The sequence below is a fragment of the Hibiscus syriacus genome, unplaced genomic scaffold (assembly GCF_006381635.1).
Source record: "Hibiscus syriacus cultivar Baekdansim isolate YM2019G1 unplaced genomic scaffold, ASM638163v2 tig00000083_pilon, whole genome shotgun sequence".
Taxonomy (NCBI): Eukaryota; Viridiplantae; Streptophyta; class Magnoliopsida; order Malvales; family Malvaceae; genus Hibiscus; species Hibiscus syriacus.
In genome coordinates, this window is record NW_024061760.1 from 55,448 (window position 1) to 75,850 (window position 20,403).

The following is a 20,403-nucleotide window of genomic DNA, read 5'->3' on the forward strand; positions in this document are numbered from 1 at the left end:
ATTATCATTTACAAATTTATCATACTCTTATACTATTATCCTTTATATCTCTTATCTCTTTATTCCCGTGGTCTCTTACATTCATATTCTATATCACATAACAGATTCTTATATCATTGTATAAATCATTTATATTCATTCACATATACATTAACATACATTCATGTGTATCATGTAACAGATGCAATCACCCATAACACACGTATATCATATCATACAATTTATATAACACATCATATGTATATATTACATACGTTGTATTCAAAGTTATTCTTTTATTAGCCTATGTACACATGTGAGAACTATAGATATATGATTCTATAGAGGTTGTGCACTAATGTTGTCACCACAGCTCGTATAAATGCACCGAAGTGCCACATAGAATTGCACTGTAGTGCCGCGTAGAAATGCATCGAAGTGCCACATAGAATTGCACTGTAGTGCCGCGTAGAAATGCACCGAAGTGCCATATAAGATGTCCCTAAGGACCACATAAAAATTTCCTTAAGAATCATATACATATGCTAAGTACCAAATATGTTTCTCAGAACTCATACATGTTCCAAAGAATACATATATGTCCCGAAGGACCGCGTAGACCCTCGACTCTTGGCATGCCAACTAAACATGGGCACTAATATTTATGTTATCACGCATTCAAATATACACACATAGTCTCATTATTACATTTTTATAAGATCACATGTAGTCAAGTTCATTTCCATATAAATCACACATACACGTAGATCACTTGCACGTAGAACATCTTCATAAAACTCACATATCACATAGCTTATAACTTATTCTTATATCTTCTCATAACATATTTTCTTATAGCTTTCTGTCATATAATTCTCACCACTTAATTTCACCTAATTCATAGTCATGTGGCTTATCTTATATACCTATATTCGCATACCTTATAATTACCTAGTTTACTCTATTTCATACATAGTCACATATTCACAAGATTTACTTGCACATAGATCATTTCCATACCTAAATCATATAACACCTAATTCTTCCTCATAAAGTTATACTATATATATTCATGTAATCTCATATTATCCTATAAGTAAATACTTATCTTGTCTATCTTTTCCATTTATTCTCATAATTATTTATACCATAACATATAATTTATATCACATATCTAATATTATTTGTATACTAAGTTAATCTATTTATTTAGTTTAATTTTACAGAACTCCTATACCATAGTTTTCTTTAAGTTTACTTCTCTCTATAACACTTATCTTATAGTTTGGTATCATCATTTATACTCAATTCCCTTCACTAATATATTATTCTCATATTACTCTATAGTCTAATCTTATTTAACTCATCACCCTTCTCATGTAGTCATATAAATCTATTATACTGATTCTTATAATTGATCACATATACTATGTAACATGGATGGTCACCTATCATATAACCTATTTCACATTCTCATGTAATCATATAGATCATTCATTTTAGTTCCTATAACTTATCACACTACATGTATTCACACAAATCATTTAACACATGTTGTAATCAAATATACTCAAATCAAACATATACATATGATAATAAATTCATGCATTCTAATATAGGAAATAGACTCGTCTCAAGTCTTATTTCCATTAAACATCATAAATTAATCTGTATGCACTCACGTGGTCTCACTAGTTAATATCGATCTCTCATTTTTCCCTTGATCGATCTTACTTGCCAAATGTTCCAGAACTTGTTTAGGCTCAATATCTACATAAATATAATTTCCAAGACGATTATTAGAAGCCTTAACCTTATAATTCGATACTAATTACTTAAATTAATTTATTGAACTATAATTCACTTTTTCCTTTAGGGGTATCCATACCTCCTTAGGGTATCGATACCCTTATTACATTCTGTGATTCTTTTCGTTTGAGAGGGTATCGGTACCTGTTGAATGGGTATCGATACCTCTTGCCCATAAATTATATTTTCAGCACGAAAATTACTTCATTTCATCTCAAACACTTCATATTTCAACCCCTTTTGTATCCTTAACTTGCATACACTTAAACCAATTACTTTTCATTCAATACCTCTTTAACTTAAAAATTCACTCCTCCACATAGCATTCAAGAATCATACCAAAATTTTCATGTTATCCAAACTTAATTCTAACACTTATAACTTCTTACTCTTCCATATGACAAGTCAATTTCAACTTTTGAATCCATTTATATATCCTTATTCACAATTTCACTTATTCACTTCTTAACTTAAATCAACCATAACTTATCACTCTTTAAGTTTCCGTACTTCTTTTTGATTTTATACTCTTTCCAAATGCTTGATTAACCAAAACCATGCTTGACTCTTAAGAATTAACCAAAAGAAAACCAACTCACCTTTGCTTAAGAGGTTCACGGTGGAGAAGAAGAGATGAAAGAAAAGAAGAAAATTTTGGATGTTTTCTTATATTTCCCACGTTTTATATTACTCAAAGGGAAGATAAAAATCTTTCCTATGAAAAGACCATTTTACCCTTTAGTTTATCCATCTTTACTATTTAGTCCAAACTCCTTTACTTAAGTCCCTGAACTTTTAGCTTATTTTGGAATTGAGCACAAAGTTTCCAAAAATTTATATTTTAGTCACTGACCCGACTTTTGGGATATTACAAATCTCCCCTCCTTTTAAGAAATTTCGTCCTCGAATTTTCACTGTACACCTTTATAATATCATGTCTTCTAATATTTTCATGTTGCTCCCCTTATTTAATCTTTCCTGTTACCTCTAGCAAACTTACCATTTTCCCATACTCAATTCTTCATATACATCCACATCTTTATAAGTCCATATAATATCATTCATTATATAAACAGTAACCCCAATCCTTATTCCTCAATATTATGAATCAATTGATCTTTTCCATCATTCTCAATGTGCTTTGCACATAAATCAAACTTTTGCTCATTTCTTAATTATTATTTGTATTACTATACACACAATCTTTTCATATAACCCTTACGTATTTGTTCAAAAAATAATCACCCGTTCTCGTTCTTCTAATAATTGAAAATTGTATCATTTCAATATCAAACTTATAACTTATATCTCAATATACCTCTTGTCATACTTGATCTTTCAAATTCCATCTTTGACTTTTCCTATCCCTTTATTCTTTCATTCCTTCAAAAATCAAAATCTTCTTATACACATATCATATATTTTCTTTAATGTTCACATACTCTTTTCTTATCATTTATACTCATCTCTGATTACCAATCTTCATTATATCTTCATAACTTTGATAATCTGCTTTACTTATACATAACATCATTCTTTACCATCTCTTGTACTTGTATTTTCTTCTTTAAAGCCCCATTTCTAAACATTATAAATATTATTTCCTTTCTTACATCATTTATATATGATCAGAACCACATCCAAATCCACATCATACTTGATTAACTTAACTTTATATTTTCTTCAAATCTTGTAACTATATTATCCATACTATTACAATTAATCACTAACAACTTTTCAATTTAGGGCATAAGCCCTAATCAGACTAATCATATACATCTTCTCGGTTGTAATCCAACCAGTGTAATTTACTCACTTATCAAACCTACACTCTTATTCATATACATTATTATTCCCTTGTCTCTTCCATTACCTAACATTTTCATGATCAAAATACATAATCATGTCTCAATTCACACCATACTTAGTTAATTTACCCTCACATAATCTTCTAATCCTTTAACTTTAATACACTTACCATCACATAATTTTGTTAGTCAGCACCAGTTCTTCCAATCTAAAGCATAAACCTTCATCGAACCATTCATATGCATTCTTTCCAGTCGAAATTATCTCAATAATAGTTTACTTAACTTATCAAATCCATATTTATTCTCATACACCATGTAATTTACATTATTCCAACCCAACATTCTAACTTTATCTAATAAACTGACCACTGATGTATCCATTCTTAAACTATTCTTATCAATCCTTAGCTTTACTCAAACATACGAATCCTCACATTCTTCACTATGTTACATTATTATGATCAAAATATACAACTGTATCCATATCCACCTCATCTTTGGTTATCTTATCCTGACAATATCTCAAAATCTTATAATTCCTATACATTTTTCATCACATAATCTGGTTAGCCAACGCTAACTCTTTCCATCTAAAATGTATACCCTTATTATATCTACACTCTTGCTTATACACGGTACTATATCTTTGTTTCAAATTCATCACTCTGATTTCATTTATCTTATAAACTGGTCACTGATTCACTTATTCTTGAACTCTTCTACAAATTCTAATCACATCATTAGATCTTTTAACTTTCTTATGGCGACACTTGTTCACCATATTCTATCTTATCCGTGTAATAAAAAAACTACTCCATATCACTTTTTCGATTCAAAACAGTGACGAACTTCTATCAGTATTCAGATATGATTTCAACTTTTTGAAATCAACCATTGATCTTACGAGGTACTTCCTGAGGTGTCCGCTCTTCATCATGCGTGGCCAGGACAGGTGAATTGCTACCACCATCAGGTTTATCGCCTCTCAATTCACTTTGACTATTCTATTCTCATAACTATCTCATACTAATCTTATTCTATTAGTAAGACAACATACTCCTTACACTATCAGATCAGAATTTTTTTTCACTCTATGTTGGCATGTACACATTTTAAAACTCTTTTACCTTCGGTTTAATCCTAGAATCGGCTAAACCATAGCTCTGATACCATTAAATGTAACACCCCCAACCCGTATCCGACCCACATACGAGTCCGAGTTGTCACATTGACTTTTCAAAATATTTACTTTGACAAAATATAATAAAAATTCAGTTCGACATTTTCAATAAACCAAATAATTTTTATTGTATAAAAAATATGGTTTTACAAAACTTATCAGAGCGTATCCGACACCAATATTTTATCTTACATGCCAACTACATATCATAAAATAAAATACATATAATCTAAGATTTTTCTTATATGAACTGTAGGAAGGAGATGCTGATCTGACATGCTTATCTTCGATCCCTTTTTCCTCTTCTCGGAACCTACGTGCGAAACATTCACATGCTAAGTCAATGACTTAGTGAGACATAAAACATATAATAGAACTCTAACACATGATCATGCATGAACAATTTCTACTAACATATTATATACAAGCATAATACACACATATATATACACCTATCATTTCCATATTAATTCCTAATATGCACATTTCATATATTTATTCTAAATTGTCTAACACATTATTCCCCATTACATAAATACATATATCCACTTCATACCAACTCATATATTCTTTTATAAAACATTTACCTATATAAACATATTATCATTTACAAATTTATCATACTCTTATACTATTATCCTTTATATTTCTTATCTCTTTATTCCCATGGTCTCTTACATTCATATTCTATATCTCATAACAGATTCTTATATAATCATATAAGTCATTTATATTTATTCACATATACATTAACATACATTCATGTATACCATGTAACAGATGCAATCACCCATAACACGTATATCATATCATACAATTCATATCACACATATATGTATATATATATGTTGTATTCAAAGTTATTCTTTTATTAGCCCATGTACACATGTGAGAACTATAGATATGTGAGTCTATAGAGGTTGTGCACTAAAGTTGTCACCACAGCTCGTATAAATGCACCGAAGTGCCACGTAGAATTGCACTGTAGTACGCGTAGAAATGCACCGAAGTGTCATATAAGATGTCCCTAAGGACCATGTAGAAAATTCCTTAAGAATCATATACATATGCTAAGGACAAAATATGTGTCTCAAAAGACCTCATACATGTTCCAAAGAATACATATATGTCCCGAAAGACCGCGTAGACCCTCGACTCCTGGCATGCCAACTATACCTCTAGCTCTCGTGACACATAACATGGGCACTAATATTTATGTTATCACACATTCAAATATACACACATAGTCTCATTATTACATTTTATAAGATCACACATATTCAAGTAGTTTATTTCCATATAAATCAAACATACACGTAGATCACTTGCACGTAGAACATCTTCACAAAACTCACATATCACATAGCTTATAACTTGTTCTTATATCTTCTCATAACATATTTTCTTATAGCTTTCTGTCATGTCATTCTCACCACTTAATTTCACCTAATTCATAGTCATGTGGCTTATCTTATACCTATATTCACATACCTTATAATTACCTAGTTTACTCCATTTCACACATAGTTACATCACGAGATTTACTTACACATAGATAATTTTCATACCTAAATCATATAACACCTAAGTCGTCCTCATAAAGTTATATATATATTCATATATTCTCATATTATCCTATAAGTAAATACTTATCTTGTCTCTCTTTTCCATTTATTCTCATAATTATTTATACCATAACATATAATTTATATCACATATCTAATATTATTTGTATACTAAGTTAATCTATTTATTTAGTTTAATTTTACATAACTCCTATACCATAGTTTTCTTTAAGTATACTTATTCTCTATAACACTTATCTTATAGTTTGGTATCATCATTTATACTCAATTCCCTTCACTAATATATTATTCTCATATTACTCTATAGTCTAATCTTATTTAACTCATCACCCTTCTCATGTAGTCATATAAATCTATTATACTGATTCTTATAATTGATCACATATACTATGTAACATGGATGGCCACCTATCATATAACCTTTTCACATTCCTATGTAATCATATAAATCATTCATATTAGTTCCTATAACTTATCACACTACATGTATTCACACAAATCATTTAACACATGTTGTAATCACATATACTCAAATCAAACATATACATATGATAATAAATTCATGCATTCTAATATAGGAAATAGACTCGTCTCAAGTCTTATGTCCATTAAACATCATAAACTAATTTGTATGCACTCACCTGGCCTCACTAGTTAATATCGATCTCTCATCTTTCCCTTGATCGATCTTACTTGCCAAATGTTCCGGAACTTGTTTAGACTCAATATATAAATAAATATAATTTCCAAGACGATTATTAGAATCCTAAACCTTATAATTTGATACTAATAACTTAAATTAATTTATTGAACCATAATTCACTTTTTCCTTTAGGGGGTACCGATACACTTCTTAGGGTATCGGTGCCCTCATTACATTCTTTGATTCTTTTCGTTTGAGGGGGCATCGGTACCTGTTGAATGGGTACTGATACCCCTAGCCCATAAATCATATTTTCAGCACGAAAATTACTTCATTTCATTTCAAACACTTCATATTTCAACCCCTTTTATATCCTTAACTTGCATACACTTGCTTAAACCAATTACTTTTCATTCAATACCTCTTTAACTTAAAATTCACTCCTCCACAGAGCATTCAAGAATCATACCAAATTTTTATGTTATCCAAACTTAATTCAAACACTTATAACTTCTTACTCTTCCATATGACAAGTCAAATTCAACTTTTGAATCCATTTATATATCCTTATTCACAATTTCACTTATTCACTTCTTAACTTAAATCAACCATAACTTATCACTCTTTAAGTTTCCATGCTTCTTTTTGATTTCATACTCTTTCCTAATGCTTCATTAACTAAAACTATGCTTGACTCTTAAGAATTAACCAAAAGAAAACCAACTCACTTTTGCTTAAGAGGTTCACGGTGGGGAAGAAGAGAATAAATAATAAGAGAATAAAATTCTGGATGTTTTCTTACATTTCCCACGTTTTATATTACTCATAGGGAAGATAAAAATCTTTCCTATGAAAAGACCATTTTACCCCTTTAGTTTATCCATCTTTACTATTTAATCCAAACTCCTTTACTTAAGTCCCTGAACTTTTAGCTTATTTTGGACTTGATCACAAAGTTTCCAAAATATACATTTTAATCACTAACCCGACTTTTGGGATATTACAGAATTGATTGTTATAAACCAAAGGAAGTATATCTTGCATTTACTTTCTGAGACTGGGATGACTTGTTACAAGCCTTCAGAAATTCCCATGGAAGCAAATTTGAAGTTACAAAAAGAAGGTAGTCCCGTAAATATTGAACAATATCAAAGGTTGGTAGGTAAGCTCATCTATCTATCACTAACTAGGTTGGACATTGCTTTTTCGACCAGTATTGTGAGCCAGTACATGAATAATCCAAGAGAAGGACATTTAGAAATTGTGTATCGAATTCTGAGGTATTTAAAGATGACTTCGGGACATGGGTTAATTTCATAAAGCATGAAGATATGACAATAAAAATTTTCTCAGATTCTAGCTGGGATGGAGAACTAACGGACATGAGATCGACTACAGGATATTGTTCTTTCATATGGAGAAATTTGGTGACATAGAGAAGCAAGAAGCAAGTCATAGTTTCCAAGAGTAGTGTTGAAGCAAAGTTTCGGGTAATAGCACTGGGGATCTGTAAAGGTGTTTGGTTACAAAGGCTTTTAATGGAATTGGAGGTATGTAACAACTACTACTTTGAACTTTAGAGTGAAAGTAAGTCAACCATAAACATTACTAAGAATTCGGTACATCACGATAGAACAAAACACTTGGAGATTCAACAAGCACTTTATTGCCGAGAAAGTAAATAGTGGAATAGTAAGACTAAACTATGTCTCTTCAAAAAAATCAGCTAACAAATATCCTGACCAAAGCACTTCCAAGAGTAGCTTTCGACGAGGTCACATCCAAACTGAGTTTTTATAATATATACTTGCTTTGTAAATATTTGAGTTTTATTCTACCTCTAACTCTAGCCCTAATTATAGATTGAATTTTAACTTGGTTAGAACTTTTACCTTAGCTAGGACTCTTAGTATACTCTTTTATAAAACCCTGCTGTAACCATCAAAGAAAGACAATGTGAATAAAACTTATTCCTTCTCTTGTAAATCAACTTTCTACAATCTCGGTGACGAAGATGACAATGCTCAAGCTTGAATCCATGAGAAATGAAATACGCACGTATGGTTTGCTTCAGCAAGCATTATTTGCTACAACTATATATATATATATATATCATCCCTCACAACCTCAATTCTCATCAGGTATGTGAACAATGAAACGAAAAGTTTAGGTCAGTATACATTGACAATAGGGCATTATTCTCACGCATTATTCGGATCTCTATTTCATCCCCAAACATGAGTTATCGAGAAAGGAAGATCGAACTTCACTTGATGGATATCGATTTATATTGCCGAACAGTATCCATAATAGCTTGTTCAACCGGTAGCCTCTCCATGCTCGATGCACCATAAAACCCATGAACTCCCTTCGTTCTCTTCAATATGAACTCTGCTTCTGAAGGACCAGATATTGGACCTGCAAAATACACCGGATTTTGTCACTGATGATCATCAGAGCTTCAGTATAAAGAGGGAGGGGGGAGGTGCTGAACCATACCTCCATGGCAGAGCACGATGACATTAGGATTGATGGAATGAGCAGCATCGGCGATAGCTTGAACACGAATTACACTTTCCTCTAACGAGACAGCTGTTTTGGCACCTATAGAACCAGATGTAGTGAGTCCCATATGGGCTACAATTATATCGGCACCCACTTTCGCCATGTCCACAGCTTCATTAGTGTTGAAAGCATATGGAGTTGTCAAGAATCCCATTTTATGTGCTTTTTCAATCATTTGAACCTCCAACCTGAACATTCAGAAACATAAAGCAACAAAAGCATAACCACAATATAAGTGAAAAGGACAACAATTCAGGTATAGTGGCATACCCATATCCCATTCCAGTCTCTTCTAGATTTTGTCTAAAGTTACCATCAAATAATCCAACAGTTGGAAAATTTTGAACTCCGGAGAACCCAATTGATTCCAATTGCTTTAGGAAGTAATCTATTCGGCGAAAAGGATCAGTTCCACACACTCCAGCAAGAACTGGAACTTCCTTCACCACCTACGAGAATTTGGAGCTATGTATCAGAAAGAAATCATAAAAGGTGACAGTGGAATTAGCAAGAAACCGGAGGGAGGAGTTTTTAAGTAAAACAATCACAAATAAGACCATTGAGTTCTCTTATGTCTTATCTGGTAAACTGATTGTTAATCCATGACAAAAAATAGTATAATGATTAATAGAAAAAGAGAGGGGAAAAAGGACAAGAAGGAGCCAACAGAGACGGAGCTGAAATAAAAGAATGTTAACAGTGAAGTCTTTTTCAACTGAAGAATAAAATTTCAAACAAAGAGTACATAAAAGAAGAAGATTTATGCTATTGTAGATGGCAATTGATGAGACAAGCAAGCATTTCAAAACTTACTGGCAATACTTCATTTGCCATCCCAAGGACTATGCATTTGCATCAGCAAAGGGCAATAAACCCGCCAAAGAACCCCTTCCTGCCATACGAAAGCGTCCTGAATTGTACAAAACTATCAGATCAACACCACCAGCCTCCTCAAATTTTGCAGATATTCCAGTCCCTGCACCAGCTCCGACAATAGGCAACCCTTTAGATATTTGATCTCTGAGTTGCTGCAGTAGTCCTGAGTTCTTTGTAAGTTTCTGCCAAGGTATTAATAGTGTTACAGGTTAGATTTCAGCTTAGAAACAAAGAAACATACTAAACCTAGCTACTCGTTGAAAGAATTAACAGTGGTCAGTTGGTGTAATTAATAATCAAATTGTTGATGATTAGCATATTGATATGCAAGATTGTTATACATGCAAGGGTGTAAAAGTCAATACATTCACAGCACATGCTGCAAGTGAAGGTATTATAACCATGTTTTCATCCTTATAAAATGGTTCCCTTAACAATAATCCAACCTGGTCTTGCATCAGGGAAGTTGCTAGGGCTATATGTAGGGGCCCCTGAGATCGATGAGTTCACACTGTAGTCATGATCCTTTTGAAGGTCCTGGCTGGACTCACGAGAGGCAACTGGGGAAGACTAGAGTCTGGAGTATTCTTCGAGCAAATCTCCATAAATGAATCAACCAAGGCATTCGCAAACGCAGGGTCATTGATATGGTAAGGATACATCTTTACCTATCAGTAGACGTAATTTCAACTTCATAAGAAAAATTGAAATGCAACATGCATGATGTGGTGCAAAAAAAACCTGAACATATAAATAAAGTAAACATTTAGGTACACGCCATTTGATAAGGAATAATGATACCTGGCGATCTTCATTTATCTTAATAAGTCTCTTTAGTTCATTTAAAAGTGTACCAGTAGCCACGGGATCATAGAAGGGTTCTCTGATGCATCCAATGCTGATACACCCTTTTCTGGAAGGCAAACACAGACCTTTGATGATGACTTGTTTAGTTTATCAGCTATGAAACCAGCAAATTTTATGTTCTCGTCTACGGTGGTTCGCATGAGCGATACTGCCATCACCCTCATTAATACATACAAGAACATTAGACAACATCAACATGGTATAATCCAGAATGATTGACTTCTGTCCTATTTTTTTTAAGCAGTGAGACAGAAAAGATTGATCCGAGTAATTGTTTTGGTAAAAAGTGCAAACAGAACCCATTTAAACATCCAATTCCAAAAGAAAAAAAGTTATGATTGAAATGATATAAACATTTCTTTACCATATGGACAATGTTATGACCAAAATGCCATGAAAAAAAAAGGTGGGATATGGACTTATCACCTGGGCATTGTGAACGTAAATCTTTCTTTGCTGGAAACTAGAAGGTATGGTATCTCTAGGTCCAAAGTTCACCATATCTAAGGCTCCGACACTGAGGACCAAGGGATCTTCTCTATAATAACATCAAAAGAGAACTATCACAAGCCATCACACCCCCTACTACATCTGCAACCTCTGTAGTTGTACTGTCCAAAACTCCCTAAACAACAAGGAAAAAGCTGAGCTTGAAGAATTGAATAATAAATAACAATAAAACTACCATAGAGAAGGATACAAAGTTAGATATCTTCAATGTTTATGATTGTATATCTCGCTGCAGTACAGCTTACTAAGCACAAGCATCTAGGTGCAATCCTAACATGGGGTGTGAAACAATGACAACATCCAAAAATCTGGCATCTCACGGTCAAGACAACTTCCAAAATCCAGCATCTCACGGTCAAGTCATATCACCAAAGGAATGCATAAATTTCATTCCCCGGGTAAAACGATTCACATTTCAATGAAGATGCTTGGAAGCAAATAAATGAAAAAGAAAGTTACCTGTATATATCCTTCTCTAACCAGCGATTCCATAGTCTTGCCCCCTACGCCAGTGGCATGGAAAATGAGGGTCTCATAACCTTCCTTCTGTAGTCTTTCATTGACAGCATTAACAAGGAGTTGTGACCCCAAACATAGTTACCCACTGTGCATTTTCCCTTCATTAGGAGGCTGTTGGAACCTCTCAAGCCTTCCAATCACCATTCCAGCAAAAGCGGCACCAGCATTTGACAACACGACTCTACTAACACTATTAATCCCACAGATATCCACAATCGATGGAAACAAAACCAAGTCCGATGTTCCAACATAAGGTTCAGTTTGACCACTAGCTACAGTAGATACAATGAGCTTTGGCACTCCAACAGGAAGAAATCTAAAAGCAGATGATATCAAAGATGTGCCTCCAGATCCTCCAAGGCCAATAGCTCCAGCAAGAACACCATCAGCCTGAGCTTTCTTAATGAAATGCTCAAGTGCTTTGCTCATATATCAACAGCTTTACCTCTATCATCAGGAAGCGCAATTGGGTTTTCTCCAACTGATTCAGAATAGGATAAAAGAAGATCCTTTCTGGTCACAAACTTTATATCACCCGAAATCTCAGTTTCCTTTTGACCAGCAGAAACATCGACTATCACAACTTGTACCTGTCATTCTCATTAGTAAAAAAGAAAGGGACTTGTTCTTGCTTTTTGCCATCAAAGGATAAAATTTAAAAGAAAAAAGAAAACACCCACATCGACAGAATTCTTAAACTTGAATTAAAATCAAAGAAAATGCTAAAGAATCTCCAGAAAGAAAAATTCCCTACTTTCTTATCATTGTAATATCCAACAAAGACCATCCATTATGAAACTAAAGAAATTAGCATTAGTAGAACGTACCTTGGAGGAAGAGGTATCAGAAAAGGTGGCGAGAGAGGATCGAACTGAGTCAGACAGGAATCGGAGTTCGTTAAGCTTGGTATCAGCTGTTCCAACACAGAAAACTTGAGCAGTAATAGCCATTTTGGGTGGGGAGATAGGTAATTTGGGAATGAGTCGAGTGTTGGAGTTTGGTGCGGAGATAGTAAGATCAAATGAATATCTCGGATCCACCTAATTGAGTAATAAACAAGTATTGTATTACATCTCCACTTTCTAACCATGATTTGACTTATATTTCCTACGGGTATTCGATTCGATTTTTTACTAAAATTAAATCGAACCGAAATAAATAGTTTTTTAAAATTTAAACCGAAACTGAAACCTAATGGTTAAAAAACCGAATCATGTGAAACTGATTTTTTCGGTTCGGTTCGATAATGCGATTTTTTCGGTTCGGTTCGTCAGTTTTTCAATGAAAAATTCACTTGAAACTATAAATTCAAAAAAAAATTGTCTATTCGGTTCAATATGAAACAAATGAGTTTTATATGAAAAACCCAAACCGAATCGAATCAATAGAATTGATTCTTTAAATCAACCCAAAACCGAACCGTTTAAAGGTAAACCCAAACTGAACCGAACCGAACCGTTTTTCTCGATTTCATTGTTCAGCCATATTTCCAACTAAAAAATAGATTATTTTAAATTAAATTTATTTAGAAAATAGTCTTCTTCTAACTACTTCAAGTAATTTATAGGTTTAATAAAAAAAATATTTAATTTTATTTTTGTTAAAAATAAGTGTTTTATATTTTTTTCGTTATAATGTTAGACGTATATCATTAAAAAAATTGTTAAATGATACGTGTCAGATCTTTTAAAAAATATATTTTATATTTTTTAAAAAAAAAAAATATATAACATAACACACATCACTTAACGGTTTTTATAAGGTATCTAAAGTGTAAATGAAAAAAATAAACACATATTTTAGTAAAAAAAAATAAGCACCAAAAGTCAAATTTAAGTACAATTTAGAAAATTATTTTTGTATTAAGCCTAATTTATATTTTAAAGTTACGGTATCAAAGAATTGTGTGAATAATATCCAAAAGGCTTACGTGTCACCAACAGGGGTTGGTTTAAGAGGTAAGCAGGCTGACATTACCTAAGTAAGGTATCAAGTTCAAGTCCTTGTATATACAGAAAATCTGTTGGGAGATTTATCCACTAAAATTAGGTGTGCAACACAAGTCGATCTTGATTAGTTAAGACAGCCTTAGAACCGAGAAGACAATCGAAAAAAATAATAATAACTGCTCAAACTATATCACTTTTTACAAATTTGTGCCTAAACTATTTTTTTAATTATGCATGTGCTAACAATACAAACCTTATCGCTTTAGGTGCCTTAGGTCTAATGGTCATTAGAAAATCCGTTAAGTGACGCTTGTTATAATATGGTAATTTTGAAAATTTATTTTTTTAAAAAGATTTTAAAATATTTTATTTTTAAAAAGCCCTATTTTTCCCTAAAATACTAAAAAAACTCAAACTCTTAAAATCTCTTATTCTAATTATTTACTCCAACCGCTGATCATCTCCAGCCACCCATTAGTCTGCGACCGACCCCATTGACTAATTACAACCCTTGTTATCATCTCAAAACCCAAAATTCTCAAATTTATATATTTCAATCTCTAATCTCTTAAATTCCAAATACTCAATCGCTTAAATTCCTTTGCTCAAACATGGTAATCAACCATTTAGCCGATTGTGACAGTTAACCATTTGATCGGACGTTTAATCGGATGTTTGACCTTTGACCTTTTGACCATGGAAAAGCAAGGAGGAAACCATGGGAGGGAGAAAGAGGTGGGACGCGAGTTGGGGAAAGGTTTTTTTTATAATATTTTTATTTTTTAAGAAAGATAAAAAATTTAAAATTTTAAGATCGTGACATGTGTCATTTAATAGAGTTTTATGACGGTCGTTACGATTGAAACACCTAAAATAGTAACGTTTGTAACATTAGGCACCTAATAATTAAAAAATAGCTTAAGCATCAATCATGAAAAACGATATAGTTTATGCACTTATTTTACATTTAAGTCTATCCAAAATCATATTATTTTAATTAAATAGTACCCAAATAATAATTTTATTTAAATTATATATTTTAATAAAGATGTGTTCTGTGTGAAGTGTTTATAGAAGGTATGTTTTATATTATATCTTTATTGAGGTGGTAGGCATTTGAATGAGTTTTTTTCACTTTGGTGTCTTTCAGGAATAAAATGAAATAAACACGAACAATTAGAAAAAAAATTATATAAATTTAATTCAAAAAGGAATAATGTGTCATAATTTACACGAGCACAAGCTAACCAACAACGAAGACATATGTGTATAAACTTCATCTTCTATCACTCAATGGTGTGTGTTTTAGGATATTATTTAAATATTTAGGGTCAATTTAGCAGTGCTTTTGAAAAGTGATTTTTAAAAGTGTTCTAGAAAAACTTTTAAAAGTGATGTTAAAAATGCATTTTAAAATTTAATCGTTGAGATTATTGTTAAAAAGTAAGTTTTAAAAGATAAAATGTCCATTATAATTATTATATTGTAAATTAAAAATATAAAATTTAAATTATGTTTACACTTAGTAGTACTATGTTATATAAAATATATCAACTTAAACTATATAAAAAATATAAAAAAAATATTTTAAGATAACTCATTAATAATATTTTTATAAGTAAATATTTCTTAAGAAAAATTTATTATCAATACTTTTTAATATGTGGATATAAAATTATACGAAAGAAAAATTTAAATACTTGTTTTGACACAAGAATATTACAAAAAATATACATTAGTGCTTGCAAATTAAAAGGAATTTATTAAACTTGAAGTTACCATATCTCTCATTAATTACATTTCATAGCGAGATGGAGTTTCTAATTCATTATCATAATTACTTTCTCTATCTTGTACATCTTATAGGTTATGTTCATAAGTCTCGTCATTTTTTTTTTCGTACATCATAAAATCTGCATCATTAAAACTTAACTTTTGCAAGCACTACGGTATAAAATTGTTAATATTATCAAAATCTTAACTTTTGTGGTTGATTTGAAATCATTATTTTTACCGTATTTTTTATATTTTTTACCCGTTTAATATTGATTTTATTGTCAAAAGGGACTTTTTAACTAAAAGTGCATTTTCAAACTCACACTCACAAAACCTTAAAAAGTCATATATAAATAATGTGACATTTGAGAATATCATGAAAAAAATTTATAAATTTTGAGTTGCCAAATTTTTTTTTTAAATTTAATTAGACCCGTACCGATAGGATAATAAAGACACTTTTGAATACTGATGTTCCGACTATTTCATCAAATGGGATACAAGGGAAGATGAAATCTAAAACTGCAGATTTATTCTTTATAAAAAAAAATGAACACTTTAGGCTCAGTTGACTGAGATAACAGAGAATTTATACGATTATGTGAAATGTTACGCACAAGTTTGAACCCATAATTTTATTAGCATGTGCTCTATCCTCCCTGGATTTCAGTTTGTAACAATACAGTTTTTGAATCAACCATCCCTTATCTTTATTCTGATATTTGATACAATGTTTCAGTGCTGAGAAATCAATCTAATTAGTCATCATCCTTTTGAAGATAAAGGTCCAGCCTGGACTCACAAGAAGCAACCTCAGGGAGATTAGAATCTGTAGGATTCTTCTACCAAATCTCCATAAACGAGTCAACCAAGCTTTCGCGAACTCAGGGTCATTGATATGGTAAGGATACATCTTTACCTATCAATACACATAATTGTCGAAATCATAAGTGAATATTGGAATGCACCATGCATGATGTAAATGAACACTAAACCTTTAACAAATAGAGAAATTATAAAATTTACGTGCACACCACTTTAATAAGCAAAAACATTACCTGCTGGTCATTGTTTATCTGAATAAGTCTCTGCAGTTCATTTAAAAGGGCGCCGGTAGCCTCAGGATCATAGAAGGGCTTCTCTGATGCATCCAATGCTGAAACACCTTTTTGTGGCAGGCAAACACAGACTTTTGATGAAGACTTGTTCAGTTTATCGGCTATAAAGCCGGTGAATTTCTTGTTCTCGTCTACTGTGGTTCGCATGCACATATCTTCAATCATCCATTGTTAACACGTAGAAGACACATTAGACAACAGCAAACATGTTACCATCCAGAACGATGGACAATGATACTGACCAAAAGGCCACTGAAAAAAAGGTGGCATATGGACTTATCACCTAAGCATTGTGAATGTGAATCTTTCTTTGCTGAAAATTAGAGGGTATGGTTATCTTTAGGTCAAAATACCACCATATCTAAAGCTCCGACGCTGAGGACAAAAAGGATCTTCTTATCTATAATGACGTCGAAACTGAGAACTGTCACAAGCCATCACACCCCCAACTACAAAATCTGCAACCTCCTGTAGTTGTAATGTCCAACACTCCCTAACACAACGGAAAAAGATGAACATTGAAGAGTAGAAAAGTAAATAAAAATGCCATAGGGATCCATTTCCTTGTCTCACAAGAAAGTTTCATGCAGAGAGCTCAGTTAAGAAATGCATAAACTTCATTCACCATAGGTCGAAAGAATTCTTGTTTCAATGAAGATTTAGGGAAATAAACGACTGCGAAAGATACCTGTATATCCTTCTCTAACCAGTGATTCCATGGCCTTGCCACCTACTCCAGTGGCATGAAAAATCAGGGTTTCATAACCTTCCTTCTGCAATCTTTGATTCACAACATTAATACATGGAGTGGTGACCCCATACATAGTTATGCCCACAGTGCCTTTTTTACCATCATTACAAGGCTGTTAGAGCATCTCAAGCCTTCCAATCACCATTCAAGAAAAGCAGCTGCAGCATTTGATAACAACTATACTAAACTATTTAAATCCCACAAATATCGACGATCAATGGAAACAATACCAAATCCGATGTTTTAACGTAGGGTTCGGTTCGACCACTGGCTACAGTTGATAACGAGCTTTGGAATGCCAAGAGGAAGAGATCTAAAAGGTGATGATAACAAAGATGTGCCTCCAGTGCCTTCAAGGCCAATATCTCCAGCAACAAGACCATCACCCTGAGTTTTGTTAATGAAATGTTGCAGTGATTTTCTCATAACGCCAACAGCTTCACCTCTATCATCTATCATCTGGAAGTAAAATTGGGTTTCCCCCAGCTGATTTGGAATAGCATAAGAAGTTTCTTTCTCACAAACTTGAAATCACTTAATCTTTCGGTTTCCTTTTGACCAGCAGAAACATCACTATCAGAACTTCTACCTATCATTTACATTAGCAAAAGATCACGATTCCATGTTTTTACCATAAAAAAAGAAATCATTATCTCAAATATTCCGAATCAGGAAAAAATAGTGTTCCAATTAACATATAGTTCGTTATATATTAGGGTAAACTATGTCAATGGTCACTAATGATTAAGTAAGTTTTCGTTTTTACTATTGATGTTTCAAAAGTCATAAATCGATCAATAACATTATCAGTTGTTACAAATTGATCACTCGACGTTAGCAGCGGTTATTGTGGATGACGGAAAGTTAAATTGTACTGTTAACTGCTTACATGACCTTTTTAACTGCTTACATGGCATGTTGATAATTTCTCCTTCTCCTTCTTTCTTCTCCAACTCATTCTTTACTCTTATAGAAATTGTTTCTTCTTCCCCTCTCACCTTTTTTTTCGTATTTTTCATTTGACCCAAATTATTCACTCAATTCCTCACTTCCTTTGCTGCAAAATCCCCCTATATTTCCCATTAATTTCTCCACGTCTTTTCTATTAACTCTCTGTCGAGATGTTTCTCTTCCTCGGCGACGGAGAGTGCAAATAGTACACCCAGACAATGTAATTAGTCTAAAAAAGTAAGTGTTTATCCTCCATGAATCAGATCAAACACCAAATTTTAGAGTCGCCACCAATCTTTTAATTTGGTGAGATTGGTCACCAAAATGTCATATTATTTTAATAAAAATTCCTAAGAATAATATTAAAATAATACAACTCGGGTCTGCTTTACCAAAAAAATGAGTTCGGGAGTCTGTTACGTATGGAAAAGAATTAACATTCTCACAACGCCCAAAATTGATACAAGTATTTATTAATTAAATGTCTTTGCAGTAATTATAAGTTTGTTATTAAATTATAATTTAAAAATAATATAAATATTAAATAATTACTAAATAATATTAACATGAATATTATTAGTCTATTATTATAATTAATATTAACTATATAAATCAAATAATAAACCTAAATATTAATAATAATTAATCATATAATAATTTTATATTTAAAACATATAATATTGAAATTAATTAATTCGAATTAATACTATAATTATGTATTAATGTAATTTACTCTAATTTACTAATAAGGTTAAAATGTAAACTTATTAATATGTAGGGACTAAATATATTATTAACCTAAATATACATATATATAAGGACTAAAATAAATATACAAAATGCGAAAACCAAATTAAAGAAATGCAAAACCTGATTTCGGGACCAAATCGTAAAGCTTACAAAGCCATAGGGATTACGAGTACGCGTAGGAGATGGTATATATAGCCCTAAAACCCTCTAAGGTCCATTTCTCCATTTCTCTCATCTCTCTCTCTCTAAACCGAGAGAACCCTCTCGATTCTCTCTAAAGAACCCTCGTTTGAGGGATAACTACCACCGGCCGGCAGCCTTATGCCGTCGCCGTCCGTCACGCCGGCCACTACCCACGGTGGCCATAATACACCAAACTTACCCAAATAAATATCTGAACCCCCTCGTTCTAAATCTGGGCTTTTGTTTTCCTAAAACTTAGCCAAACGTTGTAGATCTGGCTATTTACCTTCGATGTTTCGCCTTTTCTAGTGGCGCGTGGAGGCGCATAATTACTCCGACTATGATGGTAAGGCTTCCTTTACTCTCTTTACTTTCGAATATTGTTGTGGATCGTTGTGGTAGCCTTTTGTTTGTTGTCTCTGTTCTGTTGGGTTCTTCTTTCTTGATCTCTGTCTTTGTCTGTTATTCTCTCTCTTGTTGTTGTTTGTTTGCAGGTTTGATCGAGTCCTTATATAGGGCTTAGTGGTGCTTCATTTGGACTGGTCACAAGGATGTACTCCAGTGAGTCACCTGACCTTTG

The 20,403-nt window shown here is 32.5% G+C and overlaps 2 pseudogenes; both read right to left on the reverse strand.

Annotated features, from left to right (window-relative positions):
* Positions 1-9,065: 9,065 nt before the first annotated feature.
* Positions 9,066-13,364, reverse strand: LOC120119804 (annotated as a pseudogene).
* Positions 13,365-16,912: 3,548 nt separating this feature from the next.
* LOC120119708 lies at positions 16,913-18,535 on the reverse strand (annotated as a pseudogene).
* Positions 18,536-20,403: the final 1,868 nt, after the last annotated feature.